A 13,632-nucleotide genomic window follows, 5' to 3' on the forward strand; every position below is an offset into this window, starting at 1 on the left:
GTGGTTTTGTAAATAAAGGGATGCCATCAGGAATCTCTCATCCAAAGCAATTCATGGATGAATTAGTTCGTGCTGGCTATTTCTTTTCCCTCTTTCACAGTCTCTCTCTGCTGTGAAATTTGACAGCTACATAGGTGACCCTGATAGGGCACAAATGAGCCTTGGCTTGAACTTTGAATTATCATTTAAACCTCTGCTGGCATTATGCATAGGATTTGCCCAAATGTGTTGGCAAGCTGTTCCTGAAAATAGTGGTCTCCGGTGGGTGTTTGACTAATAAAGCTGCAATACAGTGTGCTGGCTTCTGGTCAGAAGAGGCCTTCTCAAGATCAGAAACACCACAGCTGCACAGTGACAGGTCAGGGACTGCCACGCATTGCTAGAACTTAAAATGGGAATTAATGTTTGATGCTAATACAGCCGCTTGTCTCCCTGTGTTCATGACCTCCAAAGTCATCCACAGTTATTAAAATACAATGCAATTTTTTCTTAAGTGTGTATTTTAAATTCAAGTGGGTGTTAAGGGCTTCCTGTGAAACTGATGGATTCCACATTCATGCTTGTCTGTGGAAACATCTGAAGTGTAAAAGGGTCTGTTAAATAAACCTCATTATATATCTGTCTGGTTGAATTTATTCAGGTCTTTGGAGAGCAAGATACAAATTATACCACATTTTTCTGGGTTAGAGGATAAAAGGACATGACCAGAAAGAAAGAAGAAACTTTTCCATGTCAGCCTCAACGCTGGCTGAGCACTCTCTCAGATTTAGATTTTCACTAAGAGAAACTTTTTTCTCTGAAGAAAATACATGGTTTAGGGTTTCTCTGTGTATCCCTCTGGTATCTCTGTGGCCAAACATTTATTTTATTATTTTATTTTATTTTATTTTATTTTATTTTATTTTATTTTATTTTATTTTATTTTATTATTTTATTTTATTTTATTTTATTTTTATTATTTTATTTTATTTTATTTTATTTTATTTTATTTTATTTTTATTTCATTATTTTATTTTATTTTATTTTTATTATTTTTTTATTTTATTTTATTTTATTTTATTTTATTTTATTTTATTTTATTTTATTTTATTTTATTTTATTTTATTTTATTTTATTTTATTTTATTTTTTAATTTAATTTTATTTTATGCAGAAAATTAAAATGTTTTGCCTGAAAAACCCTCAATCAGACTTCTCAATGGAGAAAAAGGAGGTCTCCCACTTGGGTGAGTCATTGCCAGAGCAGGGAAGCTATCTTTACCCACCTCTCTCCTCTCAGCCCACTCGGCAGCAGCCAGGGTGTAAAGAACATTGCTGATGCAAAATATAGAGCCAGTTCAGCTCTCTCACAGCACAGGGAAAAATGAATTTTGCTGCCTGGAGGAAAACTGTGGTCCTTGCAGGAGCACCATTCAGCTAGTTTTGGGCTACAGCCACTCAGCATTGCCTCCTGGCTACTTAGAAAATCCCTTGAGAGGGTGCATCTGTGGGGCTTGGGGCTCCTCAGCTTTGCCTAGGAGCCCTCTGGGGAAGCCAGTGACCTGGTGCCCATCCTATGGCCCTGCTGCCCACACAGCCTTGCCTGCTGGGCTTGCTTTGGGGATTTTTCTAAGCATATATGGTATAAGGAGAAAGAGCAGATTGTACAGCGATGGGAAATGTGATCCTGGGATGAGAGCCCAGCAGGACATAGGGGGAGTCTGAGTGGGTTTGGGTTTATTAGAAACATCTGGGTAACATAGCCAGAAGGAAACCCAGGGGACCAGGACATCCTTCTTCAGCGAAGCTCAGAAAGTTCACTTTCTGCACTGATGTTACACTTGGTTGGAAGAGAGTCTTTTTTTTTTTTTTTTTGAGGATGACAATAGTAGATATTGCATCATTAGAACAGATGGACAGGTTACCAGTGAGGTATTTTCTGAAATTTATTCTCTGAAGGGCTTTATTTTATTTTCAGTCTCTATAAATGCATTCATTTTTGACTGCAAAGCCACAACCAGCATCCCTGAATTTTAAGTCACCACAGTCTGCCACGGCAAGAAAAGAAATTATTTTTTTTCCCTTGTTGTTTTAAAAGTCATAAGATCATGGAAAAAAGATCAGAAACAGTAATCAGATAGGCCTAGAAACCAGCTTCCCTGCCTCCCTCAGGCCTTTGCTTGGTCTACTGAGCCTTATTTCCATCCCTGTTATTGCTTTTGTCACCTCTCTGGGGTGCTCTAAGATGCAGCTAAATAGTATGCATCAGTCAGTATCAGGACTGGTTGTCAGGAGCTACTGAAAGCTCAGTCCTGAATGCTGCAGTCCCTCCTGGGACAGGGGCCACAGGGGGCAACCATTTCATGACAGTGGTTCTTGGGGGAGTGACACAGCTCTGCAGGGCATAAATATACAGGCTGTTTTTCCTCCTGAGGTACAGACAGCGATGCGCCGGGCTCTGCCCGCTCTCCCATCCACCAGTCTGTCCCGCTTGCCACATCAAGTGTGGCAGGGTGCCGGGGGAGCAGGAGCGGTCTGTGGGGGCAAAAATCTAAGAGGTCAGCAGCGATGAAGCACATGTTCAAGTCTGATGCCTGACTACTACACATCTTAGTCATATAACGTAGTTTTTAGAAATTGGGAAGTACAACATCCTGCAGGGAAAGCTACTGCCTGTGCCGTTGCCTGTGATCGCGGCCTGTGGGGACCCAGCGAGACCAACAAAAATTTGTGTGTGTGCGTCTGCTGTGTCTGAGGAGCTGGGACCAGTGAGGAAATGGTTCCCTCAGTGGCATTAAGCCCCTTCTCTTTGAACCTGCATGGCGTTAATCACCCCGGATGCTTTGGATCCTGACCAGATGGCCTGGCTGTTGATGAACGAAGCAACGCACTCTAAGATGTTTCTTCCTAGGAAGGAACAGTCACTGGTTTTGCTGTGGCCAAGAGTCTCTACAAAAAAACCTTTTTATTTTCTTTTCCTTCTATGTGCTGGGTGCAGGTGCCCAGGTGGTGGCAGGGCGCTGGGGGCTGCTGCCTGTTGGACACAGCTGGTTCCAGCCAGCACCCATGGCCCCACCGCAGGGCACAGCCAGGCCCAGCAGAGAAAAAAGTGAGAGAAACAACTCTGTGAAAACCCAGGTGAGGAAAGAAGGAGGCAGAGGAGGTACACAATGTGCTGGAGCAGATTCCCCTGCGGCCCATGCATGTGGAACAGAACACACCAGAGTAAGTGGACATGCTCTGAAGGGTCACAGAATCATTAGGGTTGGAAAAGACCTCCAAGATCATCTATTCCAGCCATCACCCTACTACAAATGTCACCCACTAAACCATGTCCCTAAGCACCAATGCTGCAGCCTGTGGAGAACCCATGCTGGAACAGGGAAATAACGGGAGGGGGAAGGAGCAGCAGAGAGGAGTTGTTATGGACTGACCACAGCCACCATTCCCCATCTCCTGCACTGCTCGGAGAGGAGGTGGAACAGTCGGGAACGTGCATTGGGTTTATGTGGCAAGTGGTGGGGCTGAAGGGGTGGCCTCTGTGAGAAGGGTCCAGAAGCTGCCCCATGTTAAGAGCCAGCTCCAGTTGAATCCAAAAGGAACCAGCCTCAGGCTGGAGCTGAGGCAGTGAGTGACACTGGTTGTATCTTTGTGAGAGCATATTTAAGTTAAAAGGGGAAAAAAAAAACTGCTGCACAACAGCATCTTGGAGAGAGGAGTGAGAAAATGTGAGAGAACCAGCCCTGCAGAACCCAAGGTGAGTGCAGCAGGAGGGCAGGAGGTGCTCCAGGCACGCAGCAGCAGTTCCCCTGCGGCCTGTGGAGAGGCCCCCGGTGGAGCAGGCTGTCCCCCTGCAGCCCATGGGTCCCACACGGAGCAGATCTCCACGCTGCAGCCCACAGTAGAACAGGTGGTCTGGCAGTGCTGCCGCCCATGGGACACCCATGCTGGAGCAGTCCACACCTGACATGGACCCTGTGGTAAGGACCCCACGGTGCTGGCAACCCCTTGCCAAGATGGAGCACACAGAGGCCTTTGAGAGACAGGAAGCTCACTGCTCCTTTACACCCAGCCTGTACGTTCCTACTCCCTGCCTGGGCTCCCCGTGCTGTGGCTGCTCTTGCTTTAAGAGCTGTCAGCAGCAGTTGCTCCTCTGTGTCTCTATTTTTTTGCAAGCCAGCCCTGGAAGTATGTTGTCTCTTCAAAGTATTTTAATGAAGACTCCACTTTCAGGCGCTCCTGCTTACCTAACAGATTTATTAGCCCTCCGCAGGCCCATCCTCACACCATCTCGTGGTGATTCATCCTGATGCTGGGGTCAGTGAAAGTTACCGTGCATTTCAGCCCACACATTTTCCTTGACTTGCTGCCTTTCTTTAGCGAGAGAATTACTTTCTGCTCCTGGGGCAACAACCTGAGCTTACTGTTATTCAATTCATTTTATATATACATATAAACAAACCATGTTAAGGGGGTCTGTTTGCTTGAGGGTCCTGTGCCTACATATGAGAGCATGAGGATGACAGCACACTGCCAGCCACCCTGCCTACCACAGGTTGTCCTTCAGAGAAGGCGCAAGAGGGGGGAAACACCCTTGCCTTGTGGGCAGGAATTTTCCTGTGACATTTACCATATGATGTGTGAAGACACATCGACTGTGCCTGAGCCTTGTGTTAAGGGCATCCCTCCAAACCAAGCAGCCTTCCCTATTCTAAGACTGCAGTTACTGTCTTAAGTGCAGCAAGGCTGTGACCGCCAGAGCCCGCAAGGACCTGCAGATCTCTGCTGCCTGAGGGTGTGAGTTTGTGTAAGCCATGCCCACGGAGGCTAGTGTGAAGGCAGTTGTGAGCCAGCCTGCTCTGGAGGATCTTCTTTCAAAAGCATAGGAGCTACCATGATGTTTTTAATCTGCCATAGCAAACCATGGCCCTTGCCCAGGCGGTAGTGGAAGAGCTGCACCTCTCCACACAGGACTTGATTCTCTCTTCAGTCCAGCAAATGGCTCTCCTTACCCCAGCGGGGCACAGTGGCCTCTGGCCCCTTATAGCAGAGGGGTCAGAAACTCCCACGCCAGTGGCATCCTTCAGTTCTGCTCCTGTACTTCTGCCTCATTTCCCTGTCATCTGCCTCCTCCCTCCTTGCTCCAGACGTGGAGGGGTTTTTAACATTGACTACCCGTGGCAGTTCATAGTGAGTGTTAACAAAAGGTGCTGAGAGACAAGGCATGCAGAAATTTTGCCTGCCTGCTCTACACAATCACACCAGCAGCATGCAGCAGGGGCTCTGCCCTCGGGAGAGGCTCATAGTTCCAACGAATTGGCAAAAAAAATGGCTGTAGAGAGGCTGTACAGCACTGGCACCTTGGTAAATTCCCTGCCGTGCATGCTCACAGCACAAGCTACTGCAGGCAAGGCAAGCAGGCACATGGATGCTCTCTATGGAGACAGACTGTAAGGCTAGGCTGGCTTTTTTATTTCTTTGCCCCCCTTTTTTTGCACACAGTTGCTTCATTCCAGCATTACACTAATGAAAGTTTTTTTTTTTTTTTCAGGGTTTTATAATATCAGCATCATAAAAGCCACAAAAGGCAAATATATTAAAACCCAGGAAAGGTCAGGCTCTCCCTGTAAGGGGGGGAGAAGCAGGAGCTGGCTGCATGGCTGCAGTGCCCAGCACAGAGGGAGGTGAGGAGAAACTACAGAGCAAAGGAGAGGGGAGAACAGCCCAGCTTAGCCTCTGCCTTGCTTCTCCCAGGAAAGCTCAGAGGAAAATTACTGTGTTAAGTCATAGGATTTGGTTATAAGATTTCAAATTGAGTTTCTCCGTGATGATCACATATTAATTTATTTTTCTTTTTTTCTTTCTTTTTTTTTTTTTTTTCAGAGAGAGAAAAGTGCCCAGATAGTCCAACAAGCATGTTTCCATGCCCACTTCTGATCTGCATGGTGGTATCTGAGCCTGCAGCTCCAAATCCTTAATGATGGACCAACTAATATCTTGTGATGACAGAAAAGGGAGAGAAATCTGAAAGACTAGCAAGGATTTCATCTTCTGCAGGTTTCTTGAGCAACTACCTGCAATTCCTTCCCTGAGGCTTGCAGCCTCCATATCTTTCAGGACCAGAGAGCCTCAGCTGGTAAGTCCACTGGGTGAAGCCCAAAAGAGAAGATAACTCCTGGCTGTTGCTTGGTAACTGCAGGTGTATCATCCCACTGCCTTTAGGTAGCACCAGCAAAATGACCTGTAGCTTACAAAAAGAGCAAGTTATTTTCTTCTTGCTCTTTTTGTAAAGCTGACTTATTCCTGATGGCTACAAATCCTGTTAGAACATAGGTGTCCTAGCTGGGATTTGAATGCCACAGTACCTTAGCAATGGTGTAAAAAAGGTATTCCTAGGCCCAAAAGACCCTTCAGAATGAAAAGTCACATGTAGGTAAAGAGGGAGCAGACCAGCCCTCCTTGCTGCTGTGTAAGGTCCAGGTGATCCATGTCACGGCAGCTCACCTGCCCTTCTCCCCAGCCTGTCCATCAAAACAAACCTTGGCTGTGGCACCAATGGACTGAGACAGTGCCACATGGACCAGCTCTGCACAGAGAAGAACAGCAAACCATCAGTTCGGCAATGTCCGAAGCACTGCACCTCTCTGGTGGCGTTAGGTGTGCTCCTGTGCTTCCCTCGCTCTGCACAGTGCTTGAGTTAGATTGGATCACTGACCGGAGCACTGACAATGCACACATCTGACCTCTCCTCCGTCAGTTTCTTCCTTGTTAGCACTGCAGCATTACTCTTCTGTTTCAGTACCCATTCCTGCTCCAGAATTGCCATCACTGGAATTTTCGTATTAATTTTCTAATGCACCTAGAGCAGGATGAAAGAGCAGCAAAATGACCCTGCCAGTGACCTCTGCTGTCAGTCCATCTGAAATATTTACCCCCCAGTGCTTCTCCAGTGCTAGCTGGCTGCAGAGAGCCCCCGGAGGTGAATGAGGTTAGCGGTATAATTAAGCAGCTCCTGAGGTAGCCGGCACTGCTGCAACTCCCAGGAGTGCAAATGCTCTTTTGCCTCTCATACTTTCTGCAGTCACATGGAAGGTTTTTTATTATTATTTATTTATTTATTTTTACTTTTTCTGAAGGTTATTTGTAACGTAATAAATGCCCTACTGAATCAGATTAATGGGCCTTCTTGGCCACCCAGCATCTTAACTCTGATAGTGCCAGCAGGAGACGCCATTTAATGTGAGCACGTGAGCACAGCTATCAGTGGCAGTAGCCACTGCACTCTCTCTGCATTCCCAGGCACTGTATTTGGGCTGTTAGATGCTACATCCTCCCCTAATCCCTTTGGCATTTATTTATGGACCTGTTATTGATGGATTTTTGTAGTCCCTTTTTGGGCCGGGTGTGGAGGTGTCTGCTCCAAGCTCCCGAGGCAGTGAGTTCAAGCTGACTGCCCGCGGTGTAAAGATGCACTTGCTTTTGTCTGTCTGGGACTAATGGCCCATGAGGTTCAGCAGGTGCCCTCAAGCTTTAGCTGTGCACAAGGTGGTGGATAACAGTTTGTAATGAGTTTCAAAACCCTGGGTCACACCCCAAGGCCTCTCCTAAACCTGCTTCCTTTGCTTTTTCCAAGCAGTAGATGAACTCTCTGCATTCTGTATGATGGGGAAGGTTGTAGGCTTGTTAGCATTAGGAAGAGATTATACAGCTAATGTCTGGGATGTGTAAATGCATTTTTAAGAGGTTAAAATAGGATCTTGAAAAGCTGATATCTCAGTTGTGCATATTACCACGTTTATTTTTTGTCTGTCTCTTTACTGAGGTTTCCATAAGCTGTCTTACGTGACTATTTCTGGTTTAGTTTCCCTATTAATGTTGAGTGGTGGTGCATTAGTCTGAGGCTTTTCCTCTAATGAACAAGGCAGCGGAACGTGGGTGTTTGAGATAGACTTTCTTTTCCAGCTGTGCTTTGGTCTGCTTCTCCCCACTGGCCTCTCTCTACCCACCTATGCGGCACACTGGTGGCTGTGGGGTGGTCCTGAAGGGTAAAATCACTTGCAGTAAGTACTAGGCAAAATTGTTGTGGATAATCAGCCAGCTGGAATGTGTTGGGATCTGCAAGTCAGTCTCAGTGGTTTCTTCTCCACTTCTGTTTGTCTCCACATAGCTATAATCAGGGTTCCCTGGGAAGGAGGAAGACCTTCACTGGCACTTCCAGCAGCAGACTGATAGTTAGCTTGAAACCTCTATTTTTGTTTCTCTTCCCCCTTCCTCCTGCCCTAGCATCTTACAGCTTTACACCCCCTTGCACCTATTGTGTACTTCCCCTTCTGTACTTGCTCTGCTCTGTGCCTGCAGACAGCTAGCGCTGAGACTGTGCCTGCCTGGCAAAGTTTGGGATCTCATCTCCATTGCGGAGGGGGTTTGCCAAGTCTGGCTTTGCTGACTCACCCCTGCAAGATCTGTCTCATTGCCCAGGGAGCGTGCGTAGGACGACTGACCTCGTAACTCACACCCTGAGCCTCGTGTGCTACGGTTTCTCCTCCAGTGTGATAAGCAGCATCCACACACCAGCTGTCTAATTAGCAGTCTGTAGGCACAGAGGTGAAGGTGGTGTTTTACAGGCAGAATGAAAACGAGGAAAATGTTGCAGTTTTGCACCAATAAATGTTTATTGTCAAGTGAAGCTTTCCGAGACAGTTATCAGAAGCTTTAAAAAATGTCCTCACTCTCCAGATATTTTGAGAAAAAGGCTTAAATTTAAGGTGCCTGTAGGAATTCCTGCTTTTTTCTGCCCTAGAAATAGACTCCTCTGTCAGTAAATTTACCAGTTGGGGTTCTTTCTGGATAACTGATGAATGCATAATACATTTATCATTGTTTTACGAAGTCTCTGTTTGTGCTAGCTAATTTGCTCTGATTTTTCACTCTTGCTCCCAATTCTGAACTGGAGTCCTTGTTGTAGAGCTAGTGACCCCTACAGTTAACAGCCTTGATTACTGCATTTCATCTCACCTCATTTCAGACGTAGCTAGGGGTTACTCTTAGACAGGCAGGGTCCCTAAGACCCAGATGGTCAGTGGAGAGGCAGCTCAGAAGCAGATGCCTAGACTGAAGACAAGTAAAAGGAAGGGGAACCCAGAGTCTGAACAGTGAAGATTTTCTCAAATTCAGGCCAAAGTTATAATTCTCCAGCTAGGATTTTTATCATTTGTACTGCCACGAAAAATGCTTATAACAGCTACAGCCCCCCATCCTACCATGCTAATTGCCTCCTTTCTCATTTAGTCAACAGCGATCCAGTTTAGCATGCAATTCCTGTGGCCAAATATATAAATTTTGGGTTGAGATGACTCTTGTTTGACTCCACAGACTGTCTCTTCATTGACTATAATACACACTGTAACGCATTAAAGCACGGGCAGACTGCATGGCCTGTACTGATATGGTTGGGACAGAAGTAAGAAGACCTACCCCCACTTACTCTCTTTAGTGGTGATCTGGGGAATTCAAAGGTTGGCTCTGTATGCTTATTAGATGGGGAATGTAGTTATCACGAGCAAACTAATAGCAGTCCAAAGGGTTAAAAAAAAAAAAAAAATTTGTCAGGCAAAAGCAAATCTATCTTTCTACTAAGCTGACTTTAGTTTCAGCTACTTTTAATTTGTTCCAGATTCAAGACAGGTATAGCTGAAATATCACTTGGCATTACAAGGGTAGTGCTGACATATCTTATGGAGTGGGAAGAAGGAGTGGAAAGGGAGAGGAGGAGAAGACAGGAAAGACTATGTCTTACAATGTAAAAATAGAAACTGTTCACTCTGGTGATTTGGTTAAGATCCATAGTGCGGGGGCTTGAAACAACCCCCAAGAGCCTCCATTTCACCTGTTGGTGTGTTTGTTTCTCAGAGGGGTTTTGGTGTATGCAGGTTAGATCCCTTTCAGAGGACATGAACCTGGAAGAGCTGTTTCAAATGTGCACCAGTGTCTGATGGGGATGTAAAGGTCCCAGTCATAGAGGGCCAGGGAAGGTGTAATCTGGGTAAGCACGCTTGCCTCATGCCTGTAGACTGAGTGTTGCTAATGGTGAGACAGTGGAGTAGGCAAACCTCAGAGAAGTTTGTAGGAAGGCAATAGTAAACCTTCTCTGAGGAGAGGGAGTGGAGAAAAGCAATAGAGAGATGCATCAGAAGTCTTCTCTAGTCCTGGTGTTACAGACCCTGAGGACCTCCTTACCCTGGCAGTCTTGCCAACCCCAAACTGGGTAATGGCTGACTGGCAAGACTTGCATGGTGAGATGCCCCAGGGCAGTACCTCCTCTTCCGATCCCAGGGAAGAGATCCCGAAAGGTGACCTGGAGTGTGGTGCTTGCTTGCAATCAATGGCCTTGACTGTAGCCTCTTGCACCTAGAAGATGGATGTTGGCTGGGTAACAGGTCCCCACATGTCCACAAGCCCCTGGTCAGACTTGGTAGCGAAGTCCTAGCACAGTGCTGACCCAGGAGGAAATCCTGCCTGTCCTCATCCTTAGTAAAAACACAGCCCAGGATGACAGCCATCGCTGTCCTCCCAGCACCACCACAGCACCAGCTCCCACCCTCAGCCCACAGACACTTGCAGGTCACAAATATGACAGAGGCAGACAGTAAACCTGTCTTCATGATGCCACTCAGGAGCAGCACCGGGAAGGACAGAAATAGAGTTTTTCTGGCATTAAGCCTTAAAAGAGAGATGGTGTGTATACAGACCGATGTGGTCAGTGACACACTAACAGTAGACAGAACAAAGGACAGTGTCATACTGAAGAAGGGGCTTCGAGATGGGGAGCCAGGGTTTGGTAGGGTCACTCAGCTTCTGAAAGTGTCAGACCGTAGTCAGACCGTAAGTGCAATCGAGTTGTCTAGCCCTGGAGGCTGGATTACAGACACTCTGAAATAAACACCTTGAACTTGGTTTGTAATAAGGACATGAGACGCCTCAGGACCAAAGGCTTTGATCAGCAGATCCACACTTATTACACTGCATTAATTGCTAAGGTAGGCTGAGCCAGATGTCACACCAGCTTTCTCTTCATCAAAAACAGCAGCAGCGTGAAGTTTCCAACGCATCTCAGCACTCATTTCCTGCACAACAGCTTTTATATTTCATGGTTCCCCTCCTTCCTTTTCCAGTTGCTTGAACAGCTCTATCTAATGCAGTCCTGGGAGAGCTTGCATTTTGCTAGCTATAGTGAGACCTATGCACTCCCAACGCTAACAAATGTGGCTTCTTGTAAGTCACTCAAGCTTTCTTTACTGCTTGTCCTGGGCTGAGCATTCCCAATCTAAAGCAGATGCAAAATGCAAAATGTGATGTATTTACAAAGGCAATACCTTGCCTCCTTTTAAAGTAAGTGAGATCACTGCTTGTAGATACAAAAAGGCTAGCAACGCTCATTGAGGTCTGATTATTTATTATTGAAGAAGCACCAAATTTGGACCACAGTTTCCTTGAGCCAAGTGCTGTCAGAGTTGGGGGGAAAAAAAAAGACACTTTGGAAGAGTTTATAGCTTATGCAGTCTGCAGCCAAGCTGGAAAAAAATTATCCAAGTAGAAGTCTAAATAAACCCATGGTTTTGTGTTTTGTAAATGGAACTGGAGTTTGTTCTTGAGCTGTGTAATAGTCTGCAGCACTATAAAAGCATAGAAAACATTATGCAGTAGCAAGACATTGAGGACTTTATTGTGTACATTTACGAAAGTAGTTCAGTCAAAAGCATATGGAGCCATTTAAAATGCCATTCAGCTAACATTGGCTTGCCTACACAGTGCGTATATTTAGAGTTTATTGTAATTATAGGTTCAGAGAGATGCATCTACAAGTGTGTACTCTTAATATAGTTGAATGTGTGACAAAGGCTTATTTTTATTACGGCCTTTAACTTACAAATTTCCTGAGCTGTGTATTCAAATTTGAACTCTCCGATATAAAATTCAATGGTAATGAGAATCTTGTGTGTTTTATAAAGTCGCAGAGCTGTGCACCTCAAACAGCTCCCAGTTATTGCAAAATAGAAAAAGTGGTAGCATTTTCTGTCTTCCTTCCCAACCAGTAGGAGAAATTGTTTGAATAGGTATTAGATGTGTTTGTGGTTTTGCATACTAGTGGGCTAGGAAGGAGACTTTACTGATGACAAAGTGGATTTTCATGCTTGCTTGTGAGTCTAATTCCAACTCTTGATGTCTTGCCTGCATATAAGCATTACATTTTAAAGAAGTAGGTGTTTTAGCTATGCTAACTTGATAAGATTTCAGACATGAAATTGCTTTCTTTCACAAGCACATTATGGAAGGTTTCTGGGTTTGTTTGTTTGTTTGCTTGCTTTGTTTTATTTTTTAATGCCAAGTTTATAATCTGAAAAGGGCAATACCATCTTTTGCTCTCTGTCAGTCTCAGCAACATTAGGGATTTCTCCTGGGCTGGTGACGGACTGGGTCTCACAATACCTTACCTTCTGCTTCGACCACAGCATCACAAGCAGGTTGTAGCCCATGTGACTGCTGCTGAGGGCTTGGAAGTGAGATGTGAGCATATCTTCAAGGTCCTGAAACTGGGAGGCAGGTAAGAATGCATAATATATTGAAGTCTTGAGATCCTGCATTGCTCAAGCACATGTTTTGCATGCACAGGACTGCTAATGCTGCAGAATGCTCCTTCTTTCAACTAAACTTGCTACAGCTTTCACACATGGCTATCAAAGCCACATGCCAGGGCTCATGATTTTAGGCAGATCAACAGAAGACTGATGCACATAAAAGCTGTGAGAGTTTTTTAATGTGTGTGGCTCCCAAGCCTCAGATGAAGTCTTAAAGTCAGGATAATGAGTGGAAAGCCCTCCAGAACAAGCCAGCAAGAAATACTGAGGATGTAGATGTTTATTCCTTATCCTCAGGGGTTCAGAGATCTGCCTCTGCCTATCTTAAAGCAGGGCAATAAATCCTCCCCAGAAAGTAGGTTTGTATGTCTCCTCCTTCCAGAAACCATGCAAGGTTTACTCTTTTGCTCCTAAAATACAGCTGAGGTGATGTTTTTGCTCCTTGTTTATTTTGTGCAAGAGATTTTAAACACAGAACACAACTACTCCCATCTGGATGAAAAAAAACAACTCCAAACTCATGACTACCTTACAGTAACCTTCTTAGGCTCTTTTTTTTTTCTTTTTTTTTTTTTTTTTTCTCCCAGGCTCAGTTAACTGGGTGCTGTGAGATGGCACATGCTCAATCTTCTCCCAGTGCTGAACAGCCATCTCACTGTGTAGGCTGGGATAAATGGGAAAAGTATGTCTGAAACCACTTCAGATGACGGAGGACTGTTGTGCCCCAAATGCTGAGGAAGGCTTTTGTCACTGGCCTTATCACTAGGAAACAGAAAGCATGTTGAGACAAAATCTTCATTCTCTGAAGTCAGGAAAAGCAGTGTCTCTTCTTTACAGCACATCGAATGGACCCAAGCTGGTACGTGGGCATGGGGCTGAGACCATACTTCAGTGAATACAGAACGTAAAATCCTGGCTTCCTCAGCACATCTACCTGCAGCATGGCTGGGAGGGGTGGCCGGTGGCTGGTCTCATTGCGTCCTTGTCACTCTGCCATCCAAGGAGCAGTGGTGTGGGAC

Source organism: Anser cygnoides, chromosome 1 (assembly GCF_040182565.1).
Source record: "Anser cygnoides isolate HZ-2024a breed goose chromosome 1, Taihu_goose_T2T_genome, whole genome shotgun sequence".
NCBI classification, from domain to species: Eukaryota; Metazoa; Chordata; class Aves; order Anseriformes; family Anatidae; genus Anser; species Anser cygnoides.